The sequence below is a fragment of the Hirundo rustica genome, chromosome 10 (assembly GCF_015227805.2).
Source record: "Hirundo rustica isolate bHirRus1 chromosome 10, bHirRus1.pri.v3, whole genome shotgun sequence".
NCBI lineage: Eukaryota > Metazoa > Chordata > Aves > Passeriformes > Hirundinidae > Hirundo > Hirundo rustica.
In genome coordinates, this window is record NC_053459.1 from 15,555,192 (window position 1) to 15,569,374 (window position 14,183).

Genomic DNA, 14,183 nt, shown 5'->3' on the forward strand with positions numbered 1-14,183 from the left:
TGCTGCTTCATGCAATTTGGCCATGGAATAAAGCTTTGGTGCAGTGACGCTATCTAACAGGCATCACACATCCTTCAGTCTAATGTACTTGCTTGTCTGGCTTACCTTGCATTTAATGTCCACCAGACTGAAAGACATCTTTGTTAAAGAGCTAACAATGTGAAATAGTTTCTGAAGAACACTGACAAACACTCTTTATGTCTTTTCGCTAAGTCAAAGAAGACCAAACTTAAATTTCCAGAGTTTAGGATTAGGTAAAATTTCTTGCTTCTCTATTTTCCTTTATTCTAAAAGAGTACCTGAATTTTATGCTTTCTGCAGAGAAATGCATTAAAGTGAAGACACACAGTTCAACTGCACTTAACACCATAGTTCTGTGAAGTTATATCTCATCCAAACTTCCCGTACCAGGCTTGATCCTATCCATGATCTGCTTGATAATCTACGAGTCCACAGCAGCCCAAAGGCAGACCAGCTCAGCCTTCACCCATGCTTTTGCACACTCTAAGGCTTATGTGCCACCTTTAAATGACCAACCTTGTATTTGTCCCCAGGTGTGCCTGCTTTATGCATGCACCCTGACCTCCACCTACTGCTCCAGCACCCTCTTGCTGGGGAGGGCATGGTGAGGACTCTCCAGCACATGCACAAGCTGTACTGGGGCCAGAGAAATCCTGTGCCTGGTCAGCAGATGGCGGCAATTAATTGCTGCCAAACCACCCAGAGGGGGCTGGGGGAACTTCAGCCACCCTGAGCCTCCAAGGGTTCCAAACTCATCCTCTCTACAGGGTGGTTGTGTCCACCACCATTTGGAAACCACCTTATACAATGAAAAAGAAGGTAAGTGCAAACCACTCAGCTTCTACTGCAACAGCCTACAAGCAAGTTTACCCAAGGTATAAGGAAGCTCTACCACCCAACTGGTAGCTCTTCCCTGGTGATGTGCAAATACTTTTTTGCTGATGCACTGGTAAAGATCTTACTCCTGCAATCACACCTTCAGGGTAAACCTCCCACGAGGAAACACTATAAATCATCAAAAAAACCCAGGCAAATAACAGCATCAGTCTGTTCTGAGAGACGTAGAAGGTGCGTATTCAGAGGTGGGGAATATTAAGGCAGCAAACTTCTGCTGGAGAAAAAACATCTCAATGTATTCGCACCCTGACCTTGCTAACAGATCCATGACAAGGCAGCACATAGACAGACTGAAGAGATTTTGAAACTAAGAGCAAGGAAGAGCTGAAGCATGTCTCAGTTGAACTGCAAAGGCAGAGAGAGGTTAAGGGTCTGTAGCCCTCCATTAATACTGCCCGATTCTTCTACTTCTGAAACACCTGAAGAGAAGCCGCATTCCTCCATCCCTGCATCAGAACACAACTGCATCAGCACTCATTGCTAGCAAGAAAACTTGTTTTCTGCCAGAATTGTTCTCCTATGTCAGGTTGGCATTTATGCCTGGGAGTGTCAAAAACTTTCCCATTTCCTCACCTATTTCATTCTAGCAAATTACAGTAGCTTGTCCACTTACTGTAATGGGATGAAAGGTCCACAATGCAGCACTATGTAATTACCACCAGAAAAGCTTTTTTTTTTTTTTTTTTTTTCCCATGTGAAGAGGTAGAAGGTGGATAATGTTACAAAGACAATGGCCTGTCTGGGGGAGGGGGAAAGACCAAACCAAAACAATGGAAGTCAGCCCTGTTCACCACATTCTATATTTCTGAATGCTGACTCTGGAAGCAGGTCAAGACAGACACTACTAAAGTTCTTTTGATCCTATCTCAAGAACTGGGGGACTTTAATCTTACACATAATCATCCACATTAACACTTCACTTAATGGGCTGATGCCAGTCTCCTGCCTGGACTGGAATACACCTTACGAATGAATGACAAACCCTTCTTCCAAAAAAACCTCAAACCCTCAAAATCTGTGGACTGGCACCAGGCAGTTCCTGTGTGTGACACGACAGAGAAGATGAACTGCAGCAAAATCCAGTGAAGGAGGGTGGCAGTTTAGGGGAGCAGGGCCCAAACTTGGCTATCAACTCCACAGCGAAGGCCTGAGCTAACAAGTACCGGCTGCACTGTGGCATCAAACCACAGGCTGCCTTGAGGAGGAGGAAGTTTGCATCAGTAGGAGTCCCCAGAGGCGCCCTTCGTGACTCATTCTGAATTCCTCTGAGGGCACTGGGCAAGTGTGTGATGAAAGCTGGGGTTTAGTGGGGGGAGGTGTAAGGCTAGCTGATGAGGTGTAGTAGAGAAATGGGACAAGCTACAGGGAATTTAACACTACTGGAGCATTGGTGATTTATGGAGACACAAGTTGGTTGTAGCTCTTGTGCAAGGGCACAGGTGAGGTATCACCATAAATCCTCTGCCCTTTTGCCTGAGACGGAGAAGGGTAGCCGGAGTCCAGCCATGTACTCAAATATCACCCCAGGCTTAAACCTTAAGATTACCAATGGATTAAGAAAAAACTTTATAAATGAACAGTAACTATGGACAAGATTCCGGCTCTGAGGACAGGAATGCGTGGAAGGATGAGAAAAGGGTACTCAGATACCACTAGAAGAGAGATTTCAACAGCTGTCTGGAAGGCACTAGGAGGATAGGAGTGATGGATGAGGCTCTAAAGATGCCAGGTAGATGGAGTAATGAACAGAAGGCTGGAAGGGGCTAACTATATCACTGGGTACAGTCTAGCAAAACAGATGACTATCACAAGTTTTTCATCCAAGTGAATCCATAGAACTTCCACCAACACAACAAGGTAGACTCATCCAAAAGCACATCAAAGTGACAGCTCAGAAACATGAAAACAAGTAGAAACAGGAGAAGGAAAAAGGAGAAAGACAAAGAGTGAATTCATAGGAGCACAGGAATCCCTTTCTCCAGCAGCTCCTGGACAGCTCATTTCAAAACCATACTGCATTTGCAAGTGATTATCGCAGCCAAATGCACTCTCTGACATCCTCTGAGGGCTGTTTTCAGAGGAAGACAGGCTTTCCTCTGCTCGCCATGCCCTGATGAAACTGTCTGACACACTTCGCAAGTGCAAATTAAAACCACGCTACTTACCATCAACCCCTTCTTGCAAATTCATATTTGCAAAGAGAGTAAATTAGAAACCCCAGGTGTTGATAACATAGAGTCGTTAAGAGAAACTAGAGTAGGAAGGAGTTAAATTCAGAACCTCATCTACCACAAGCATTATAATACAAAACCTTTTTTTTTTTTTTTTTTTTTTTAATGGGAAAGCACAAGAGCCTTGTTTAAACACAGATGGAAGTACCTAAATGTACTCCCTCTTCTACAAATGAATTATCCAACAGTTCAACTAAAGGTGAACTAATACGGACAAAATCAAGTAAAAACTCAATCAAATGTGGGAGGAAACACTTCTAAAAAAGTCTACTATGTATAACCATGAGGGGAATCATTTTGCTTGGCAAATCCTGCCTTGTCTTCTTAAATGCAGTAGAGGTTTATAAACATTTTCAGGAGTTTCTTGGACCAATCACAATAGGAAAAGTCTATGGCATTGTGATAAAGCCACACTGTCTAAGGGATATGACTGTCAGAGCTGAGTGTCTGGATTCAAAACTATCCTGGCAGGAAAACCCAAAATCCTGAGTATCTTTGATTCTTTACCCCGCAGAAATTATTTACATAGATCTTAAATTAAATTCAATGTACATCTACACCTAAAAAGTCATTACATAGGTACTAGAGATGAAACCTGTTGTTCTACAGAAATTAATCTATAATTCTTTACCACTTGTCAGAGTTAACTCTTAAAAAAGAGTATAGAATAATCACAGTCTACAGCATGAGAATGATTCTATATGATCAGCTGGAATCAATATGAAAAGGACTGGACTTCATTCTTTTACTTTGCACGTTTGTAGAATTATTTTTATAGAATCCCTTCAGTTACTCAAGTTTCAGAGACTGAATCAAAAATGCCAATGCAAAGTTTACCACATTCTATTCAATTCTCCAGACATTTTTTCATAAAGGTACAGTTGAATAGCTTTAGCCCTTTAGCTGTCAAATTATCATGTATAAAGATACATTACTCCAGCTCAGTGATTTTCAACCTTTATGCTCGGCAGCCCCCAAATGTTTTTCAGAAGAGACAAGCTCCTTTATGGAGAAAGTTAATCTATTGACAATAAACACAGGTTTTTCAGTTACCTTTCATTGAATTCTTCTTAGTTACCTTAGGAGAGATCCATGGGCCCCCAGGGTTTGCAGAGCAGAGGTTGAGAACCACAGCTCTAGCTGGGGCTGTCTTTTTTGGGCATTTCAGCCACTAATTACTCCAGGATAGGAATGAAACAATTCTTCTTCCTCGAAAGGCAGAAACCTGGCAACTACCGGTGGGCTGAACCCAGGATGCGGTGCTCTCAGGGGGCTGCCAGTTCAACGGGTCACTGCAGCATCCCTCCTTCTAACTCGGCCCCTCTCCTGCATGGTCCACTGACACAAGCTGGGCTGAAGCACAGGGCCAGCTCAGGCCACAAGAAATCCTTTAAGCAGCATTCAATGGTGGTGAATGTTGCAGGCCTGGGTGGGATGGGCAGCAAACAGTGAAAAATTAACTTGGTTTTTCCTAACACCAATGATGGGCATTCACCTTGGCTAGCTGGAGATGCTTAAAGCTTTCTCTCTGAAATGTTATCTCCACAGGGTCATTTATCCCATTCTAATATTGAAGCCTAAAGCAGGGGAGATGAATCATCCACTGGGGGAATCTACTTCACTCTGCTGACAGTAAAAGAAGCGTAAAAACAGGCAAGACAAGTCACTGAATATTTAGACAGCACAAGTTAGTGGAGACAAATTCCACAATAAGCAGGTAATTTTGATGCGACTGTAAGACGCAGAGATCCCTTTTCCCTGCATTAAGTGCCCTGCCACTCAAGCACAGCTACAGCAGCACACCAAAGGGATTTCTGAGTGCCAGCAGCTCAGACAGTCTGCCAGGATCGTGCAGCACCCTGTAGCCAAGGCATGATCAAGAGGTTGTGTTGCAAGTTTATTTCTAGGGTATGAAGGGAGCTGACATGAATGGGACACCCTCCCCTACCTCCTCATCCACCACTGGGATGAACAGTGGCTCCTACTGAAAATTAAGCGGCTGCTTTTCCAGGAGTAGCATCTGGGCTGAGCCTCACTTCTGCCTGAGGTAGCAAACCTCAACTCCCCCTCAATATGGGAGAGATAACCTCAGAGAAAAATAAAATACTCTGCTTTGAAACCTGGGCCTTTGGGTACCTGAAAATGTGAACGGGCGTTTTAGGGGGTTTCCTGATGTGCAAACACCTCTACCTCCTGCTGACTTCAAATTCTGTATTTGAACAAGCTGCTTTGCCAGTGATAATGTATGGCCAAGTTCCTCTGAACCTGTTATTTCTGTCTGAAATAACATCTGGGTGAAAATAAGAAATCTGGCCTCTCATTTGGGACTTGCAAATGCCTGGAGTCCTGGTAGAGCTCCAGCTGGGCCGCTTCATGTCCAGAGATCTTGAGTGGATGGACTGCTCCCATTTAGCATACCTGATGCATTTTCAATATACTGCATTCCCTGGCCTTTTTTATAAGGTCCAGACAGTCCAAGCACACTGAGGACACATCTTTAAACTCTGCACTGCTGCCATGCTGTGCACACAGTTCAGTTGCTAACACAGATTTTTTTTTTTTTTTTAAGTGTCAAAATGTCCTTAGAATCCAATCCAAAGTTTTGAAGTCTGGTCCAAACCTTAAACCCCTCAGCCAAAACACACTTATAATCAGATGAAGTTCTTCTTTACACTTTCATCATTCTCTCATTTCTAGTTTACAGCCGACAAGCAAGTGTCACGGATGTATGGGCTGTGCATGGATCAGTAGCCACACTCAGACTTCACAGATGTGGGATTCAATTTGCTGGCTTGATCACCAGAAGCTATCAAGGTACTCAAACAGACTGCTCCCAGGCATTACACCAAAAGAAGAAGAGGAGAAATCCAATGAAGTGTTCATCTCTGGTTCTCAAATGAAGAGAATACCTTGTGAATGCCATAAAGTGTTACAGGAACACAACTGCTTCTGAGCTTTGATCTGTTTTTCAGCTGCTACCACAGGTGGAAAAGGAGTCAACATAGTTGTTAATGTTTCTGTCCATAACCGCTCTTGTACTCCTTGTGGTGGCCCAGCCTGAAACCATGGGAGATGATGCACAGAAGAAAAGGTGCTAAGAGTTGACCTCCAATATTTTATCATGAGAAACAGCCTTCCACAACTGATGCGTGCAGTTACACACACCTTGGTTCAGCTTTCAGTGCGGGCATCAAGTGCTTTAGGCAGTCTGGGTTTCCACTTTGCAACACTCCATTAATTCCAAAGAGTCTGAACACATCTGAAAAATTTGGTCTCCAAAACACAACAGTGTTATTCCAGGGAAGAATTTCCTTCTCAGTTCCATATTTACTTTTTTGTTTACCTAATACTATCACTACGATGACTACTCTGAGCTTTTTTATTTGCTTTTCCTTTTCTGATGACTGATCATCTGGTATTCATGAGAAGGACTTTGTGAGAGACCAGTATTAAAAGATGTACAAACAATTGACCTAAGTACTTTTAATGCTGGTGGACAAAGTCCATAATTCTAGCTTAATTCATTGAAAGTTTTAGTTATCATTTAAACACTTCTATTTAAGCAATTCCACTTGAGCACTTTAAATGCAGTAGCAACTTTACCTACAACAATATCAGATATCAGCATGAGATATAACTGTCAAAAATTTACAGAAGATGCCAGTCAAGAGAAGTTAAATATTTTCTGAATTCATCTTGGGATATTTCTCTAATTTCCTACTCTCATCACTAAAATGACATTATTTGCACCCATCTGGACCTGAGTACTATGCAATGGCAGCCCCCTGCACAGATTTAATCAGTGGCACATGTTCTCAGCAGTAAGTTACATAAAGAGCTGTAAAAAGCCACCACAGCCCTTCGGCCACACCAAAAGGCAGAACTACCAAAGACAATCACAGAAGCAAAGACCACAAAAAACCAGCACTGCACCATGTGAAGACAAGTCACCACATGCATGGAGCATTGAAACAGAACTCCTTAAGGAACACCTCCTCTAAGTCTTAGCAATGCAGGAATGTCCAAAGCATTTCCATTCACCAGACTGGGCACTTCTAATGGGTTGAGCAAATTCCCTTGCTTAATTTAGGCAAATATTGCTAAGCCTGAAAATTGGGAAGCCCCCACCCCCTAAAAATAAGAACTTTGGGTAAGCGAAGTATTTTTATGACTTTTGCTATTACTAAGCTAGTAAAACTTAAAGTATCATAATTACAGCACCCACAGGCTTTTTTTCCTTCCTTTTTTAACTTGCTATTTGTAATGGAAAAGAAGTTCCTGTGCATGACAAATATGGGCAGATTTGAGGGTTATATCAGCATCCATGAATGTGCATCATGATTACAGAAAGTGGATTAAGAAGGTATAATGGAAGATGCATGAGTGAGGAAAGAGGTCTGCACCTGTGAGTGACGGGACAAAATTACACATACACAAAGTCTTCTGGAGAAGTCTTCTACAATTTATATGGAAAAGTTATCATTTTCTATTGTGTATTGAACAACAGATACAAAGAACAGTCCAAAGCCACTATAAAAACTTCTCATTTCCTACTAAATTGCAAAGGAGTTTTAGAGTGTTTATAGAGTATATACGCTTTTTTCCTTTATTAGTTCTAGAGAACACTAAAGAAGTGTGCCGATGCACACATAAAATAATAGGAAATACATATGGACCCAGACACTACTCGGTTTACTTTGTGTTACTTTTTATTTGTTTACGATTCCATTTATTTGCTGTGTTGCATTTATAACCTATTTATCTTTTCAAATTCCAAAACTCTATTAAACCAGATTTAAAACCAGATTATCCTACCAGAGGGCATAAACATTTTCGAATGTTAGTATTGTCTCTATTTCCTGTGAAAACCATGTGTTTTCATTCTTGTTTTCCCCACATTTTAAAGCCTGTGCAAATAGCAGCACAGAAGAGCAGAAGCATCAGTGAACAATTCTGTGTTCATACAACATCTGCTTTCTTATGGTTCACTTGAGGTCCAGAACCCACTGTCATCTGCCAGTATTTTTAGTGGGCTGCAAAATGGTTCAAGTTAATAAGTTGAGTGGTTAGCAGCAGGAAAAAACTATACAGCAACACCGAAAAAACAAGAGTCTTACAAAACAAAAAAAAAAACAACAACCCCATAAAAGACAGGCATATGTGACAGAGAGGTTATTTTCCTATTAGGTTCAGTGTACACCTTTCCAAAAGGCTGATGAGCTCCAACAACAGGTCAAATTTAACAGTTTTCCCAGATGGCTCCTTCTGGGAAGTGGAGTGGAACGTTCCCTCATTTATCCGTCTGCCTGGGTTATCACCACTGCCTGAAATACCTTAATCTTTCCACAGTATCACAGACTCCAAGCACGATGTTGAGAAATCTGATTGGAAAGGTTTTCCTTTGCCCGCTGTAGCTTTTAAAATTAGTCTCCAGGTATATAAATACATACACCAAGATACACAGAAACCCCCTGCAACACGTCTAGTCAAAACACCAGGGCAGTACTATAACCAGACAGAAAAAGTGAAAGAGAGAGCATTAATTTATAGCACAAGCAAAAAAACCATGTGTACCACAGAAATAATTGGATATGAAACAATATAGAAAGTTATTTTTAAATTCAAGTATTAGCTCAGAATAATCACTGTTTCTGCATTATTTTCCTCTTTTCATAGACTATATAATTACATTAAATGTATGGAAAATAAAGTGTTTACTCAAAAAACCCACTGATAAAAATTTAGAATCATTACAGTATCACTGAAAAAACCCTGTGTAAAAGAATGACGAATCCACTGTCTCACCAGGGTTCCTTCTGTTGCAAATGGCATTATAAATTAATCCAGTTTTTCTAAATATGCCTTGAGGAAACGAGACCACAAATAGCCATTGTAAGCTTTAATATAAAAAATCCACCAAAAAAAAAAAAACAAAAAACCCCCACCAAAACAACAACAAAAAAACCCCCACCTTCTCTTCATTCTTAACCAGAATGCAAGAGCTGTTGTTTTCAATGACTGATACTGCTGACTAGGTTATATAGTTTGTCCAAAAATGTCAACCTTTTTTGATACAGCTAAGTACTATATTCTAGTTTCATAACCGGCTTTCTCCTTTGCCACACTCCTTTCCGCTCAGTGAGTTTTAGGAAGAAAAAAAAAAAAGCTCCCAAACTTCATCGCTAATCACCTAATGAGCCCAATTAAGTTATGATTTGTAATTTTTCTAATTTACACTGCTCTTGGGCCAAAATAACATCCTAATACATTTGTTCCATGGCTTGCTGACTGGGTTATCACAGTCACAACTTAGAACTAAAATTTTCTTCCATACCCCTCAGTGTCTGAATTACATTTTTTTAAAGCACTTTATATCAAGCCAGATTCTGATCTCGGTGACAGTGGTGCCAGCTCAAGTGTGTCTATTGACTCCAGCAGATTTACTCCAAACACGCTGGCTGCTGCAGATCTGGGTCTGGCCTTCTACTGCCTCTGAATTCACCAGGTTTGTCTCCCCACGGGGAACACAGCAGAGGTTTCTATGCAAAGAGTAATGAATCCTACCAATCTGACATCCTGCAGGTACTAATTGTCCAGCTTTGCTCAAAACTCAACATGCTGGAGATCTTGGCAATTCATCCTGCGGCAGCCTGAATGAAAGCAAATGAAATTTCTAATTGAGATGAAGTACAGCCTGAACTGGACTAAAGCTCAGCACCTCCAAGGACTGAGCTCAGCCCGTCCCAGCAGCAGCACTTCCAGCTGTGCACCCTGACCTGTGCACACAGCCACGAACCCTTCTGCATCAGGAATTGAACCCAAGTGTGCTAACTCAAAACAAACAGACACATCCTCCATCTCTCCTCACTTCTCCCCTTGTGGTGGATGTATAAATGCATACTGATGGCTACTGCAACTTGTAGTCTAACTGATTTTGACATTTTTAACTCCAGAATTTGAAACAGTGACTTTCTAGCCCAGAGGCAGGAGTACTAAATGCTAACAAACTTCGGGACTGGGGAGTGTTAATTTTAAATCTGAGAGCTTGGCATCAACAATGTTTCTAACAAGGGCTCAAGGCTCTCCAAAACTCAGCAGTGGATGGCCAAAAACTGCAACGAATTTTGGATCCAAAATGGAGTTTTGTGGCTTTAATTCTTGTTTGTCGCAAATAAAATTAAGCTCAAGACCTGAGCTTGAGGGGGGTGAGGAAAATTCAGGTCTAGGTCTGACTTTACCATGGAATTAAATCATATTTAAATTTTAGTTTCTAGTTTGCAATGCATCCTTTTTTTTTTCTTTCTTTCTTTCTTTCTCTTTTGCAGTTTATGATGTATTTGTATTTTAAGAGAAAAAAATTATGCACAGAGGAAACATCCTGGCATCACAAGTCATCAATAAATCTTTTTTCCATAACAACCCACAAAAATTCACTGCAGGACGCAATTGTTGAAACACAAAGCAATGACATTCTATAAGCTTTCAGAAGTATCATTCTAACCCTTGTGGACTCGATGAATTCTCTAAATGAGTCACTGGCCTCTCAATGGAATTGTCAAAACTTAGGTTAAGCCAGGTTAATTCCCTTCCCCCTTTAATTTAGAAGTCCAGCTGCAGTGCGTGGCTTTCCAGTGAAAAGATCTAAATGCAGAACCCATTCACCCTGAACAGGAAATCTCACGGGGCCCAAAGCTAATTTTTTCCTAAAAGCTAGAGATAAGCCACATTTACAGGAAAAAATGTGATTTCTGATGCCTCATGGGCTATGTGATGTAAAAATCGATACTCCTCTTACATGGCACAAATAATTTTCTGCGGAAGGTTAAAGGATCATGGTTGAAGCTACTACGGCTGGGGAGGGAAAAGGGGCAGCTGTGAGAAATGGGGTAAGAGGAGAGCAGAGACTTGAACTGAAGCAGGGATAAGGGAGATGCTAAGAACACTTCTAACCAAGACAAGTGAGCAGATGTGGCGTTGATGATACGGTCATTGAAGTGTTAGGGTTGGACAGGACCTGAACATCCATCCAGTTCCAAACCCCTGCCATGGGCGAGGTACAAGTTTTAATACTCCCACCCCTACTGTGCCAGAAGATCACTTGAAAACATCACTACCTACTTTGTTAGGGACAAAACCACTCAACTTCCAGGCTAAATAATTCTTGTCCAGTTTGTCCTCAGGAATGGGTACAGCAAACAAAAATCACAGCTAATTGTGCCATTGCTGTCGATGGTCTATACAAATTTGGTTGCAACTCGTAAACTCTCTTTAGCCTTCCAACAGCACTACAGTTCTCACCACTGAGAATATGTCCTAATGAGGAAAGGATTTGTCTCAGCTGCAATTAATTCCTTTTTTTAATAATAAAAGAAAAACCTAATAGCAATTAGAAAAAAGAATTATGACAAAGGAAAAAAACTTAAAAAAATAAAGGATGAAGGAAAAGAAAAGAAATTAGTTTATCCTACTACTACTGCAGAGAAATATTTAATTGAGGGCTTTGGACTTCATTTTTTAAAAATGCAGTTTTCAAGAGTGCAGAAAAAGCCTAAAACATAAAAACTAAAGAGCCTGATGGACAACTAAAAAGAAAGTGAAATAAGTTTTCTTTAAAGAGAAAAAAAAACTTATTTTAAACTGATCCCATGATATTTTTAACAGCTGGAATTGATAATACTGAACTCGGACATAATTCTACTATATTTAGCTTTGTATCAAAGTCCACATGATATTTCCATGAGACAGAAGAATAGATATATAGGCTGATAGATGAGTAGATACAAAAAAAGAAAAGGGAAAAATATAATTAGGAAAGGGAAGATTTTCTTGTCTGTTCTTTCAGGTGTTTTTTGTTGGTTTTTCTTTGTTTTTTTAATACATATATATCCACTTCTACCTTATTACTTCCTATAAGTAGAAACAGATTTTTTCTCTCAAAAAAAAAAAAATTCTTAAACAGAAAACCTCCTTTGACAGCTTCAACAACAGATTAATCACTTTTTCAACCCACAAAAAAAAAAAGTTTTCTGGAAAGCATAACTGTCTGTTAATGTAAATGACAGTATTACTCTCTCTTATGCTAAGACGCCTACACATTCTCTCACTTCCATGACTCAGCACCAGATAAAAGCTTGTGAGATAATAAGCAGCAAACCTTCCTTTGGAAGAATACAAATAGTTAAAAAAACCCCAATTCTTGCTACCCCTCTTAAAAAAAAATATCCTTATAGTGTTAAAGCAAATTCTACCAACAGAACATCTTAGGGGGTTTCTTGATGATTCCTCTCCCACTGGAATAAGATAAAAAAATCCCAAGGACTTCAGGAAAGAGAGGGACCAGGCTAAAGCAACATCAAAATCCAAACCCATGCAAACATGAAAATATGAAAGGGTTTTCTTTTTCTCCAAATGAGCAAGAATGGGTTTGTTTCAACAAACAGGAATTTTATTACTGTTCATCTCCTGCCTTGCTCTAATTTGGTAGACAAATGAGTTGAAATTTTGCTCACCTATAATGAAAATTTCCAGGCACTCTTAAGTCAGTGCACTCATGCCAAAAATCACAGAAACCCGTGGGGAAGGGAGGGGAATTTCAGTGGGACTTCCCCTCCTGCCCTGTGGTCCTTGTCTGACTGGAGCTTTTAGAGCTCAAGTAACTTCTCCTTTGGCCAACCAAATCAGGGGCAGACCCTTCAGACCAAAATATTCTTATTTTGGATAAATCTTTGGGAAAAGAAAAAGCTGAAAAAGAGATGCTCAGACCTCAGCTAGGCTCTTGTCCCTGAAATGAACAGGATGGTTTTGATGCCAAAATATTGCCAGTCAGCTTGTGAATGCTGCTGGAACAGAGACAGCCATCTCCTCTCCGTGTGCTGCTGTCAGCCCCAGCACATGGGTTAATTAACCAACGGGTGGCAATCAAAAGAAGGCAGATTATTTACTTATTGAGCAGAGATGCTGCGGACCTGAGGAGGAAAGGGATGATCTCCCAAGCCTCAGTACAGTCTGGAGTCCCTCTTGCTGAGTGCTGGACATTTCCTCTGAGAGCTTCCACCACCTCATGGGCTGGGTGGGTGCCCATGAGTCTGTGTCCCTCAGAGCAGCTCATTCTACCAGGAGGTGGAGGTTATGCAGGAAATAAATCAGGAAAATACCGCTCACGCCTGTCGCTTCTGGAGGAAGCAGAGTCCAGTTAAGGAGTACCCACAGCTCCCCTTGAACATGCTGCTGCTGCTGCTGACTTTCACATTGAAAAGAGTAAATTAATGGAATTAGCCACAGAAGTTTACATTAAAAGGGAAGCCCCAGGGTAAGGCATCCCAGGCCATGGGTGCGGGACTTCTTGACAGCAGGATGCCTTGAACTGAGCCAGAGGTAGAATCAAACTCTTCGAAATACCTTCATTAATAGAGTGCACCTGCTCTGGCAGGAGGCTGGGGAGCAGAGCTGAGCTCTCAGCGTGGTGCTGGCAGGGCTGTGGCTGGAGCACACGTGTCCCACACAGTCCAAGGAATGAGCAGGAGCGTCCCCAGCTCAGCTGCTCCCTATCACTGCACAGGAAGTACAGAGCAAATGCAGCAGCATCGGGATGCTCTGGCTCAGCTGGCTGCCAGGCGGGTGAAGCACTGCCAAATTCAGTGCCCCTCACCTTTGCAGAGCTACAGATTCTGGGCAGGGTCCTTCAAGCACTGGATAATTCTCAAAGAGAGCAACCATAGCTGGGAAAGGCATGGCAGAGGGCTCCCATGTATCCAATGACCTTTATCCCAGTGTTACCAAGGAAAAGCCCTGTGAGCTCTAGGTAGGAATTTGCAGGCCCAGAAAATGACAGTACTGACATATTCACGTTTGTGTCTCAAAACCCTGCTCGTTATTTCAAAAATAACAGATTTCCGTTTCCAAGTCCAACCAAAAGCAGGTGTAGTCCAGTGGTTTTTGTGCAACCACATCTGCTCATACTCCAGCGCAAATGCCAAACTATTTATTGCTACTTAAAATTTATTGCATTTTTAGTCCTCCATCCCAAAACTGCTT

The 14,183-nt window shown here is 41.4% G+C and overlaps 1 protein-coding gene across 12 annotated transcripts in view; it reads right to left on the bottom strand.

Annotated features, from left to right (window-relative positions):
* Positions 1-14,183, bottom strand: part of LPP (LIM domain containing preferred translocation partner in lipoma) — a 332,936-nt gene that overhangs the window by 130,360 nt on the left and 188,393 nt on the right. The gene's annotated exons all lie outside the window — the stretch shown is intronic.